Below are 14122 nucleotides of genomic sequence, written 5' to 3'. Positions count from 1 at the left end.
CTTGCCGTTCAAACCCTACAACCAGCTCCCCTCACTCTGCTTCTGTAGAACTGTCTTTAACATTTGTTGTTTAAATTGTTGTCAGCAGGAGAAGACTTCCAGCTAAAGAAGCTTTAGCCTCGAGCCTCTCAGTTCCCTGAATCCCTTTTTAAGGACAGGGCTCTGTTACTAAGCACTAAGGGACCCGTGACCCGCAAGTGGGTCCTTTGGCCTGGAGCCACTCGCACCAATAGAACGAGCTGGGCGTTCCGAATAGCAGAGCACAAATCCTATTCATTGACCAACGAGTGGAGCAGGCAGAGCTCGTGCTCTCAGACGCCTCCCCCAAAGGGAACATAAGCAGGGTTCTTATGGGATGTGAAGGGAGAGGGGGCATCTGGGGCATGCGTAGATCTTCCCTTCTCACGCATGGCACCTTTTGCACACGTTTCCCTTTGCACCCAGCACCCCATCGCCATCTTGGACCTTTCTGGTTTGGCCCGGTTCTGTGGTTTAGCTATCTAGCAGTGTTCTGCCTTGGTTCCTATAGGCAAGCACAACTTTAAAAAAAGCGTTAGACACGGAATATGTTTTAGGGACTGCTCTGGGTGACAGTTGAAGGGACCGAACAAAGTGTTCACAGGGGCTTATGCTTTTTTTGTGTGCAATAAAATATACGTAACATAAAATCTACCATTTTTAAGTGTCTAGTTCAGCAGCATTATGTTCACATTGTGCGCAGCCATCACCGCCATCCATCTCCAGAACTCTTCCGTCTTCCCAGCTGAAGCTCTGTCCCCATTAAACACAGCTCCCCACCCCCTCCCCAGCCCTGGCAGCCGCCTTCCACTTTCTGTGTCTGGGAATCTGACTGACCGGGGGCCTCACAGGAGTGGGATCACAGTGTCGGTCCTTTTGTGACTGGCGTATCTCACTGAGCGTAATGTCTTCCAAGTTCACCCCTGTTGTAGCACATGCCAGAATTTTCTTTCTTTTTAAGGCTGAATATGCTGTTGTAAGAATAGACCACATTTTGTTTATCCGCGCATCCTCTGATGGACATCGAGCCGCTTCTCCTCATAGCTACGGTGAATCCTGCGGCTGTGAACATGGGCGTGCAAATGTCTCTTTGAGCCCCTGCTGTCAGTTCCTTTGGGTTTCGATCCACAAGTGGAGTTGCTGCAGCAGATGGTGATTCTATGATTAGCTTTTTGAGGAAGCGCGGTACCGTTTTGAGCAGCAGCGGCACCATTTTGCGTTCCCACTAGCAATGCACAAGCGTTCTAATTTCTCCACGTCCTCACCAATACTTTTTTGTTTTGGAGGTTTTTTTGATAATAGCCATTGTAATGGGTGTGAAGTGGTATTTCACTGTGGTTTCGATTTGCGTTTCCCTAAGGACCAGTCATGTTGAGCATCTTTTCACGTGTATGTTGGTCATTCGTGCATCTAGTCAAGCCCTTTCCCCATTTTTGAGTTGGATTGTTTGGTTTTTTGTTGTTGTTGAGTTGTAGGAGTTCTTTATATAATCTGAATACTAGAGCCTTATCAGATATGTGATTTGTGGATATTTTCTCCCATTCTGTGGGTCTTCCTTTCATTCTGTTGATTGTGTCCTTTGATGTACGGAAGTTTCTAGTTTTGATGAAGTCCAGTTTAACCATTTTTTTCCTTTCTTGCTTGTACCTTTGCTGTCATATCCAGGAAATCATGGCCAAATCCACTGTCATGAAGGTTTTCTCTGTTTTTTTTCTAAAATCTTTATATTTTTAGCTATTATGTTTAGATCTTTGGTCCATTTTTAACTATGTTTTGTTTGTGGTGTGAGGTCTGGGTTCAGCTCTGTTCTTTCGCGTGTGGAGTCCAGCTTTCCTGGCGCCGTTTGCTGAAGACAGGCCTTTCCCCATTGCATGGTCTTGGCACCCTTGTCAAAGATCATTTGAAGATGTCTGCGAGGGTTTGTTTCCAGGGTCTCTATTCTGTTCCGTCTGTCTTTGTAAGTCAAGTTTCACTGGAACACAGCTGCGCCCCTTCATTTGTGTGCTGTCCGAGGCTGCTTTCAAGAGAAAACAGGCAGAGTCAGAGTAGTTGCAACAGAGAACGTTTGACTCTTGAAGCCAGAAATACTCTGGGCCACCTGGTGCAGTTCCCTGTGCCTGCATGGCCCTGTCAGCCCAGGGGTCAGCCCTCCCTGGGCCCTGAGCTCCCTGGCTGGTTCCGTCCATCTCGCCCAGCGGCAGCACAAGGCCCAGCACGGAGCAGGCTGTCGGTCGACCTTGTCGGTTTGTTGCCCTCTCCTGAGCCAGGAGGGTTTCCAGCTGCCTCTGGCCTGGCTCGTTCTCCAGGGATAAAGTGGCAACGAGGTTAAGAGGTTAAACTATTAGGAGACCCTTCGTTCATTCCTGAGGGTTCCTCCTCCCTGTTGATTTGGCTAGAGGAGAAACTGAGGCAGGGCGTCATTGCAGAGGAGGGTTAAACTACTTCACAGCCTCCTGGAGACTCCCTGCCGCACTGCCTGGTAACCTCTTCGCTGCTGAATTGGGCAGAGCGAGGAGCAGGTCCAGGCAGGTGACTGGGCGGTGGGAGGGGCGCAGGGCAGCAGCTGCTTACCAACAGGATGAAGGAGTTTTGCTGCTTAACAGTGACAGCAGCCCTTGAGAACAGTGCCAACCTCATCTGCTGAGATGGGCCTGGGGTGGGCCCACAGTAAGCGCCCCTCCAGGCACCCACCCCTGGCCACTTGTTGGGGCCAGGGATGCAGTAACAGGGGCCACAGTGCTCTGACAGCCCCAGCTGGCAAGACGAGGCGTGCCTCATAGATGAGGAAACGCCTTCTGAGAGCAGGAGACCTATCCACGGTCACGGAGGGGATGGGGCACCCCGCCAGGGGACATCTTGGGGGCCCAGATCTCTGAGGGACACCGTGACTCAGCCCCATTTCTCATCCTGAAATCGGGGCCTGCTGAGCACCTGGGGAGGCGGGACACCCCAGAGGAGGAAGGAGAGGATTTGCCTGGGGAGAAAGAGGGGGTGCAGGAGGAGCCGCCCTGGACTGGGGAGGAAAACTTGCTAAGTTGGGCCGGATGCTCTGGGTGTTTCATTGCTCACTCAGCCGTGGGACGCCTCAGCTCAACAATCATCTATGGCTCCCTGTGGACAATAGAAGGCAATCCAAACCCTATGGCCCTGCATTCAAGGCCTCACCTGAGCTTTCCAGACCCCTGCAGCGCACCTGCCCAGCCCCCCAAGGTCCTAGCACACTGCCCGGCCCCGCCTTCCTTCTTCTCCGGCCTCGTTCATGCAGGTCCCAGCCTCTCCTGCAGCTGGGGCCATGGGGGCCCCGTGCTGTCCCTCCCGGCCCACTGGCTGAGACGCCACCTCCTCCATGGATGCCCTTGGTGCTTGGCCCTCCTCCTTTGCACTCGGCACCATCTCTTCCAGGTCACATATTCTTCCATTTTTTATTTTGAAAAATGTCAACCCATAGAAAGGCTGAAACCACAACATAATAAATACGCATATACACCTTGCCTGGGTTCCCCAGCCGGTAGCATCTTCTGCGGCCACTCCATCTCTCTGGGAATACACACCCACATCCCCCTTTTGCCAATCAGTGGGCTGCAGACGCTGTGACACCCCATCCCACCCCAACACTTGAGCACGCGCCTCGCCGAGAACAGGGACACTGTCCTGGAGAACCTCGCCTAAGGAAACAACTCTAATTCAGTAGCTGCATCTGTGGCATCCACATTAAAGAAACAGCATCCATGCCTGTTCTCCTGAGGCCTGAAGCGGTGAAGGGGCTGAAGTGCCCTCAGTCACGTTCCCAGCCAGCCCCTCCCCGGTGCCTGCTGTCATCTGTTTGGGTGCATCCCTGCAGAATTTCTTTGGGCCTTGGTGCACACACACTAAGCCTCTGCTGTGCTGTGTCCATGTCCCCTCTTATGGATAGAGCCACAGTGCACACAGAAAGTTCTGCAGCTTGGAATGACCACAGCCTGTCTTGACCAGGCCCCCACGAGGGACATCCAGGACGCTTCCCTTTGTTTGAGGAGCCCCTGCCAGTGAGTGGGGAGAGGCTCCTGAGGGGCCCCTCACCACCAGCCCGCCACCAGCCCCGCTGCCTCACGTTCCTGCCACCGTGTCCGCCCCTCCGCTCCCTCGGAGACCGGGAGCTCCCTCGCTGCACCCCCATGCCTGAGGCAGTACCCCTGCGGGCCCGGCAGGTGATGTGTATGGAGTCCTGGTGTGTGCCCAGCTCTCCGCTGGGTGGGGCCCCCACTGTGGCTTCTCTGATCCTCCCCACGCCCTGCTGCAGAGGCAGGTGTCACCCCACTTTACAGGTGAACAAGCGGAGGCCCAGAGAGGTCACAAGCTGGCCGAGGTCACACAGCAGTGAGGAGCAGGCCAATAGGCTCCAGGGCCTGTGCACTTTACTTCTGCCTCTTCAGTACTGAGTTGCCAGAAACACTGAATCCACCATCCCCACGACCACCTCGGCGACAGCCCTTCCATACGTGGCACCTGCCTTCCTGCCTCTCCCAGGCCAAGGCAGCAGCAGACCAGGCTTCAACTCCAGCCCTGCCACTTCCTCTGCGCTGTGTGACCACGGCTGGTTACTTGCCTTCTCTGAGCCTTAGTTTCCTCACCGTGAGAGGGGCTGCCAGCAGAACCCCGTCGTGGAGGGTGACGTTGGAGAGCCCGCAGGCCGGGCGCACAGTAGGAGCTGACCAGTGAGTGGAGCATCGCTCCAGCGAGAGCAGTCTGGGCCCCACTGCTCACGACTGGTGACCCATGTTCAGCTGCTGCAGCCGAAGCCCAAGCGAGTCCGTGATGCTCCAGCTGGTTCACCATCACGGCGAGCTGAAGTCCAGCACATTCAGACGCCGACTCACGCGACCACATCGTCTCATGTCTCCCTCGGCTTTCCCTGGCCTCGGTGGTGACTTGGGGGTGTCTGCTCTTTGGAGCACCTGAACCCCCTCAGGCCTCCCCGGCCTCCCTGACGCCTCCTGGGCATCGAGTGAGGGAGAGCGGCGTGAGGACAGGTGCGACGGGAGCCTCCTAGCCCGCCGCCCAGCAGCTGCTCACGCCGGCTCCCTCTGTCTGAGCAGCGCAGCCGCATGCAGGCTCTGGACCGCCTGACTCTCTTCCACTGGATGGACTGCCTGGCAGCCACTGGCTAAAATCAGAGACTAAGAACCTTCTGTATCCGTGATGGCAGGTGCTCAGAGGTACTCAAGTCACCTCCACTCAAGCGTTGCCTCCTCAGGGAAGCCCTCCCTGACCACCCTAGACAGACTGTTCCCTTCACAGCTCCCAGGGCTGGGGCAGAGCTTTCTGTGTGTCTGTCTACTCGTCAGTTGTCTGTCCATCCCACTGAGAGCGATCACTAGCACCCAGAGAGCATTCGAAGACCTATATTGGGTACTGTGCTGGACCATTTACACGTTGTAAGGGTCCCAAGACAGCCTCACTTTTCTGATGGGACACAGAGAAATTCAGGAATTGCCCCAGGGCACCCAGATCCTCGTGAGCTGGGCTGGCTGGTAACTGCATGCATTCCTGGCCTGTCTGCTGTGCTTGTCACGGCAGAGCTCCAGGAGCGAGAATGCTGCCGCCGGCTGCCGGCAGATGCTCGATCAGTGATTGCCGACTGTTGAGCTAAAGAGGCTGGGAGGAAGCAGGTGACTATGCATCAGCGGCACCGGGAAGAGGTGGCAGGAAGGACACTGGAGGAGGCTGGCCCTTCAGCTCTGCCTTAGAGGCCAAGTAAGAGGGCAGCTGGCAGAGGGACGGGAGGAAGGGCAGCCCAGGCAGAGGGAACAGCATGCACCAAGGCCTGGCAAGTGCAGGGGACGGTGAGGAGAGTGTAGGGGCTGGGGAGGGCCGCCCAGTGTCAAGATTAGGAGATGGTGCAAACAACAGAATTGCTCAGTGTCTTCAGTCACCTCGGGCTGCTGTGACAAAGGACCACAGACTGGGTGGCTGAAGCAACAGACATCTATTTCTCACAGTTCTGGAGGCTGGAAGTTGCAGGTGGAGGTGCCAGTGGGTTCAGTGCTTGGTGAGGGCTGCATTCTCACCGTGCCCTCACTGTGGAGAAAGGGGGAGAGAGAGCAAGCAAGCTCTGGTCTCTTTCTCTTCTTAGAAGGACACTAATCCCATCCTAGGGGCCCCACCCTCATGACCGTATCCAGCTTGATCACCTCCCAAGGGCCCGCCTCCAAACCCCTCACCTTGGGCTGAGGGCGTCAACATAGGAGCTTTGATGGGGACACGAATATTCAGTGCATGACCTTCAGCATCTGACGCAGAAAGAGTTTTAGCACGGGGGCAAGGTGCTGACCCGCATCGCTGGGAAGTCTGGAGGCGCAGACTTTGGGCAGGCCTCGGGGAACAAGCCCAGAACAGCGCCACGGAAACAGCCCGGCAGGGACGGCAGCCTCTGCTACAGTCAGGAGTAGGGGGAGGGTGAGGAGGCTGCCAGTGGAAGGATTCTGCCCTTTACTGCCCAGAAAGCCGGCGACTGCGCCCCCAGAAGCTTCTGTGGGAAAACCCAGGACCTCGGAGACATGCTGGCAGCCTCAGCCGAGGCAGCAGAGAGCTGGGCTCCACCTCGCTCCAGCCTCACCACTCTCTCAAATAAGAGCAGGGAGAGGCCGGGCTGGGCAGCGCAGCGAACCCGTGAACCCGCAGGTGTGCTGGCTGGCGAGGCGGCTGCAGGGGCAGAAAGCCCAGGTCGGGACATCCCCGGCCCCAGCCGCAGGGAGGGACCTCTCCCGTCTGCGAGGGAGGCAAGGCAGGAGGTCGGCTGGACCCTCTCCAGCACGCCTCGCCATGTGGCAGGGCCCCTGGCGTTCCTTCCTGTTTCTTACCTGCTTCCTGGACTGTCGTCTTCATGTTCTTCCAGCCCCTTCCATGTTTTCCTCTTAGAGGGTGACAGCTGGGCGCAGTAATTCCCCCCAAGCCGTCGTCGTCGTTCACCGCTGGGCCGCTGGGCCCTCCTAAGCTCTTTAAGACAGTTCGTTTGCAGCGTCCCTTTAACTGGCGTCCCGCCCCACCCAGCATGAGTCTCCCAGCCCAGGACTGCGTGGTGGCCCCCGCAGGCCTCTGAGACTGGGCAGCAGGTGCTTACTCTGCGCTTGTCCCCGACAGGCAGCAGCTGAGGAAGCACCTCTGACCAGGGGTCAGGCAGGCCCTTTGTGTTCAAGAGTCAGAAACCGACTTTGGCGAAAATCAAGGCAGAGAGAGGTCGCTGTGGAGTCAGGGAGGGGGTGCTCACACGGTCAGGGGGTGGGGGGCGCAGAACCAGAGCCAGGGCAGCTTGGGGGGCCGGGGGCTCAGGAGCGGGGGCTGGTGACCAGGCTGGTCGGGACACTGCTGTGGGAATAACTCAGCTCCAGTTGTGTGGGTTTTTCAGATTACAAAATATCTCAAGTCTAGGGAAAATACAGACAGCAGCCTCTACAGTCAGGAATCACTTGACGAGGGTGCTACGTCCCGAGAAATGCGTCGTTAGGCGATGTCGTCGTGGTGCAAACATCATAGCGTGTACTTACACAGACCCAGACGGTGCAGCCCACTGCACACCTAGGTTGTGTGGGACCCATCTCGTGGGAGCACTGCCACATGTGCAGTCCGTCGCTGACCGAGGCCATTATGCATCGCGTGGCTGTACTCAGATAACAGCTCCCGTGTGCCTGGAACTACTCTAAGCACTTTACAAACAAGTGTCTTGAGTCCTCACAGCAGCCCCTCGAGGCAGGTGTGGTGTTCTCAAGTGAAGCCGCAGGGGCGCAGAGCACTGCCGGGCCAGCTCCTCGGAAGCGGCAGGGTCTGGACGGGAGCCCGGCAGGGTGGATGGAGAGCCCTGCACGTCCACATACCCACCGTCCAGGTTAGCTGGGGCTTCTATTTTGCCCTAAAAAGGAGGGAGGGAGGCGGGGAGGGGAGGCTACTGCTCCAGACCGCCCTGCCCTCCCAGGGTGCACAGTCTCTGGTAGAGTGGCTGCGGAGTCCCCGTGCATGTGAGGGCCCAGCAGCCCTGGTCTGTGCCCTCACTGCCCAGACTCTGGACCTTCCCCTCCCTGGCTGCCCTCACGGGTCTGCATCCTTAGTCAGGGCTCTGGAGGGACGTGTTGGCTGTGTGACACCCGAACTTGGAGGCGCCACACACCCCCGCCTCCACATCCCGTCCACTGTGCCTCACGTTTACCTTCAGGCACTTCCCGACTCAGGGGCCGCGACTTGCAGTCTGCACCTCATCCCCAGCAGGGGGCTGTGGGCCACAGGCTACCGTTTCATTTGTGAGATTTGTACAAACTCTGTTAGATGGCGCTTGTCTTTCTGCAACTTTCTGTTTGAATTGCGGCTGTGTTTCCAAGCTTCGTCCATGCCAGGAAGGAGCACAGGAGAGCAATGAGCATGTGCACAGCTGCATCCGGCGGGCTCCCTGCCTTGGGGCCCTTCAGCTCAGGATTTCAGCCTCAGAGGGGCGTCTGTCCACCCTGAGCGAGCAAGGGAGGGTCCCACCTCGACCCACTCACAGCGGAGTCAGGTGGTTCCCTCAGAAGGGGAACTTTGGCGAGAAGGGTGATGGGCGTGCGTGGCCGCAAAGACTCGACAGGAGCACCCCCTGCAGCCTGGCCATGCAGACGGAGGAGGCGGGGGTGTGGGCATCGAGGGTCCCCAGAATGCCCACACATTTCGACCCATAACTTGCTTCTTGGAATGCTCGTAAAGGAAGTCCTCGCAGATAAAAACAAGGAAATGCCTCACCACGTTGCTTTATGATCCCAAAATGTTAACAATAATATTGATAGCTAAAAATAGAGGTTTCATTTCATAATTTACATTACAGCCACGCATATGAGTGTAAGAGTCGTTAAAAATTAGGATTTTAAAAAACTGAGGATGCTCATGAAATAATGGTCAGTGAAAAAGTAGAAGGCAAAACTAAAACTCCAGCGGAAGATCAATTAGGTCAAAACAGAGGCCTCGAAAAAGTGACTTAGAGAAAATCCACAGAAAGGCAGAGTGGTACATTCTGGGTGGGGGGATTATGGGTGACTTTGGGTCCTTTTGCTCTTTCCTGTAATTTTCTAGTTGTTTAGATTTAAAAGGCCCTGAGATATTAGCAGCAGCATGAAGGTGCCCACTGGGTAGTGGTCAGGGGCTCAGCCCACTCAGCCACAGTGGAGCCCTGGGGATCACGGGGGAGCGGGGCCGTGGGAGCAGGAGAATCTGTCGTGCAGGAGAGAGAGCTGCAGTGGATTCTTCTGGGAGGTGGGGTGGGGAGGGTGATGGGTGGGAGCAATCAGGGACAGCTTCCTAGAGGAGGCAACATCATTCTGGGGAGATGGGGCAGGCCTAAGACAGGGAAGTATCATCATATCTAGAAGATCACTCTGGATACAAAGGGGCCAGACATGAAAGGCCTTGAACGCCAAGCCAAGAGTTTGCCCTAAGTGGGGCAGAAGTCACAAACTAGTGGCTGATAGTCTGCCTCTGGCCTGCAGAATGTGGGTTAAAATTTTAAAGTTTTTTAAATGACATAATGTAATTACCTATTGACATTTGAAAGTCAGAAGATTTCGGGTGAAATGTTGGGTTTCTGTCTTGGTGGCTCAGAAAATCTGGCAGCCCTGGGTGGGTTCCTTCCTGGCTACCATGCACTGGGGTCCCCCCAGAGTCTCCCCCTTACACAGAGCAGGTGACCTCCAGCCCATCCCCCAGCCATTTCAGCGCCACCAGGCCAGCGCCTGTGAGCCCGCCCCTGCAGCCCCTGCCCACGTCTGGGAGGGCCCTGGATGGTGCGAGCCCGGAGGACCCAGCCTGTTGTCTGGGTTAGCCTCCGGTGGTGCTGGGGAGTTGGGGGGGCTGTGATGGGCCCTGCACCAGTGTCCTGTGAGAGCAGCTGCATCCAGAGCTGGGTGGAGGCGGGTCAAGAGGAGGGGAGAAGTCGGGGGAGGGGGGGAGGGTGTCAAGGAGACGTGGAGGATCGGGAGCTGAGATCTGGCCCCGGAGCTGAGATCTGGCCCCGGTGAGCACAGGGAAAGGGGGCGACATGGGGGTCTGGTCTCAGTGTTCCAAGGGAGTGTTCTAAGTGTTGCCCTAGCTCTTGCCAGCTGGGGGCCTTAGGCATTGCCTTGACCTCACTGACCCTCTGCTCTCTCTGTGATGCAGGACCCAGTCCCTTCCTTGGGGCTTCAGGAGGAGTAGGGACAGACATAGTCAGCATCCAGGCGTGAGACTGGCTCCTCCAGGGACAGGAGGAGCCACTGGTCAGCTTTAAAAACACCTGCAGCTGCCCCGAGGCTCATGGAGACTGTGGCCTGTGGTCTGCAGAGGCGGCTGGGAGAGGGCGAGCTCTCGGTCCTCGGCTGTGTCGGAGGGGGGTTAATTAAAAAGGTGGCTGGGAGATGAATTTCTGGACACACAAATGGGGACCAGTGGAAGCTATCGATCTGCTTAGTGGGAAGCTGATGGTACTGACGAGCAGACAGCCCTGACTTAGAGAGGTGGCAGGAATCGATGCGGGCTCCTCCCCGAGCAGACCTGCCCGGGCAGGCTGAGGACGTGGGCCAGGGAGGGACCCCAGCCTCCCAGCAGGTCCCAAGGTGTGGCTCCAGAGCAGAGCAGGGGAGTGGGCTGCGTTTGTGCTGGGCGTTGGAGCTGCCTTGCTGGCTGAGCTGGACAAGGTGACCAACCTCTTGACGCCTCAGTTTCCTCATCTGGAAACTCCTGCCCCTGGGGCTGTTATAGGATTAAATGCAGTCATGGGTGGGCTGCGGCAGGCACTGTCCTCAGGGCTGGGGGTCCAGTAGTGAAGAAACTGCCTCCAACCCCGGTCCTCCCAGAGCTCACGTTTTAGTGGGTGGGGTGGACCACAAGGAAACAAGTCTGCTGATTAGAGAGTCGTGGAGAACTCGTGTGCAAAGGCCTGGAAGGGTGGGGACCTGGTGACCTGCACTTGACAACTGCAGCCTGTGATGTGAGTGGGACATCGTCGTGGCAACCGACAAACGCCCCCCAAATTTCCAACCCCAGTGCTGTGGAAGACCACTGACATGGGCCTGCTCACTTCCTCCTGACAGAATCCCTGTGGCACACGTGTGTTTATGCCCATTTCACAGATGAGCAAATGAAGCTCAGAGAAGTGCAGCCTCGGGCCCCAGCCCGCAGCTGGAAAGTCAGACCCCGGCTACAGGCCTTCGCCCCGATTCGTGGGCAGGCGCTGGCTGTATTTTGTTGGTGTCCCCACAGTGCTGAAGCAGGGCTGGCCTGGGGCTGGCTCCCCAGCTCAGCCGTCCCAGCCTGGGCTGCTCTGGAATGTGTGCAGGTGACTGTCCGCACCGCCCGTGGCGAGTGGATGCCATCGAGCGAGGCTCCAGCAGAGCTCACTGAGCACCGCTGGGGGCGCCCGCCTCCCCCGGCCCCTCCTCCCTCGGGGGCCAGGGGCGTTTTGAAAGCACTTGTGAAATGCTCCCCCCAGAATCTGAGTGGGGAAGATGGCCAGTGTTGGTCTGTTTATTGATTCCTGGACTCATAAGGGTTTGTCTCTGAAACAATAAAACTAAAAGACAGCCTCCACATTTCTGTCTCCAGCCTGGACCAACCCCCCTCCAACGCGCGCTGAGCTCTGGGCTCCCTCATCGCGCCCCCTCAGCACCACCACTGCCCTCCCACGGGGGCCCTCCTGGTTCTCCTGGTTTCCTTTCTACCTTCTCAGCAGCCGGGGAGAACTTTTGAAAACATGAACCACATTGTGTCACTGGCTTGAAACCCTTCAATGGCTTCCCCTGCACATGGCATGAAATCCAGACTCCCCGCCACACCTGGCCTGCCTCCCCCTCAGCCTCCCCTTCCCAATGCGCTCCCCTCCAGGCCCCTTGCAGCACTTCTAGCACGTGGGGTGCTCTCTGGCCTCGGGGCCTTTGCACTTGCTGTGCCCTGTGTGGCCCACTCGCGTGCCCCAGGTCTTCGCTCGGCTGGTGCCTTGTCACTGTGCAGGTCTCAGCTCAAATTCGCCTCCTAGGGAGGCCCTCCTGGACCGCCCCCTTACACCTTCACAGCACGTGGCGCCCTCTCAGAGTGTCTTCAGCGTGCACGTGTGTGCAAGTTTACTGTCTGTCCCCAGCCCCCGTGGCAGCAGGAACTGTCTTTCCTCCCTCCTGCCCAGTCCCCAGGGCCTGGACCAGAGTTCAATAAACATCCGTAGACAATGAACAGAATGCGAGGCTCGGCAAGAATTCAGCTGGAGACGCAGCTGACCGGGAATTCTGGGCTTTTGCCGCATTTACCAGCACTCAGTGGCATTGTGCCAAGTCTCCCCCACCCCCAACCACTGGCCTGAGGACCGATGACCCTGTGACCTCAGCCCCCCACTGTCCCAGCTTCCGCTCTGAGAGGCGGAGCTCGGGGAGACGCCTGGAGGCTGGTCTGCGCTGAAAGCCCAGATCCTTGGTGTGGGTGGAAGGGAAGCCCCCACCTTGAGTACCAACCCCAGCAGAGGGAGCAAATCTTCCACCCCAGGAGCGGGGACCTGAGGCTGGACGTTCACCAGGCGGATGAGGAGAGAGGGAAGAGTGTCCTGGGCAGAGGACACAGCACGTGCAAAGGCCTGGCTGTAGGAGACGCATTGTACAGAGAAAGAACAGGAAGGAGCCGGCCAGGCCCAGTTTGGAAGGAGGCCATGGTGCTCCTCTGCCTCACTGGGTCCCTGTGCCCCCTCAGGAGGCGGTGGCTCGTCACTCCAGCCGGGGGGCAGGTCCTTTCCTGTGGCTTCTTGCACCTGCCTCCTGCCTGGTCTCCATGCCCCTGCCCTGCCCACCCCGCTGCCTGCTCTCAGCAAGAGGCAGAGGGCCCTTCTGGTCCTCCACTCGCATCCTCTGTGCCCCCTCCGAGTAGAGGCCAAGGGCCTGCCAAGCCTGCGCCAGCAGTCCCTGTGTCCTCTGATGTCCGCGGCCTCCGCTCTCCCCATCACTCCCCCTGCTGCAGCCTCGCGGCCTCCCCACTGTTCCGGGAGCATCCAGGCGCAGTCCCACTGTGCCTTTGCACGCACTCTGCCTGCACCAGGAGGCCTGGGTACCGCGCCCTCCTCCAGCGCTCGCTCTGCTCTCACTGGACGGGAGGGGAGCCCGGCATGAACAGTGGTCCTCGGAGGTAGAGAGGACTCTCCTAGCATCTGAAGCTGCCCCAGGGGGGCCTCTTGGGAAACCCGATGGCTATTTTCCTACAACTGAGGGCCACGGCGCAGTCCCAGAGGTGGAGCCAGGGTGGTCTGGGAGAGCCCGTCACCTCGGCCCGTCGCAGGTGCTGGCGTGTGCTTCCTGGGCGGGAGCTCTGCACTAGCAGGGCTGAAGGGGGGCTCCTCGGGGCTGCCGACGGTGTGCCGGCACTCGGGCGAGGGGTCAGTGCCGCCTGTGAGCCCTGAGTGGCGCCACTGTCGCTCCTTCTGAGCAGAAGACGGCACTGACCTCTGCCACTACCCAAGTGACCTGAGCCTAAAAGCCATGAGTCCCACCAGCCTCGATGATGCAGTTCTTGGTGATTTTAAAATGCCAAATTCTCATAAAATGCAATCCTGCACACCCAACACTTTGTCTTCTCACACCCGGGAAGTACTTTCCGGCGTCCCCAAGTGGAGTCTGATGTGACCCGCGTGCCTGGCGCTGGCTTGGCTTCCCCAGGCCGCTCGCTTGGCTCCCCTCCTGCCTACCCGCCCAGGGCCACGCGCACGGTGCCCCCGTGGCAGGCGCAGCCGTCACCCCCTTCCTGGACTCAAGGCTCTGCTAGGTCTCTGCTCAAATGTCCCCTCCTTGGCAACACCACCTGGTCCCGCTTCCCCATCCCCTTATGCCAGTTCCTTCTCCATCACGGCTCTGCTCGCTTCCCTACATATGGCATACGTATAACAGTGTATTGTAACAGTTTATTGATGTGTAATTTACATATTATAAAGTTCACACACTTAAAGCGTACAGTTCAGTGGATTTAGTATATTCACAGAGTTATGCAACCATCACCACTGTCTCATTTCAGAACATTTTCATTGCCCCAGAGAGAAACCCCGTCCCTCTAACCATCATCTCCCATCCCCCTCCCCCAGCACAGCAGCCACTAATCTACTTTCTGTTTC

General features: G+C 57.7%; 1 protein-coding gene across 1 annotated transcript in view; it reads left to right on the top strand.

The window, feature by feature from the left end:
* Positions 1-14122, top strand: part of IQSEC1 (IQ motif and Sec7 domain ArfGEF 1) — a 352756-nt gene that overhangs the window by 147614 nt on the left and 191020 nt on the right. The window lies entirely within an intron of this gene.

Source organism: Equus asinus, chromosome 21 (genome assembly GCF_041296235.1).
Source record: "Equus asinus isolate D_3611 breed Donkey chromosome 21, EquAss-T2T_v2, whole genome shotgun sequence".
NCBI classification, from domain to species: domain Eukaryota; kingdom Metazoa; phylum Chordata; class Mammalia; order Perissodactyla; family Equidae; genus Equus; species Equus asinus.
This window is presented reverse-complemented; position numbering and strand designations above follow the sequence as displayed.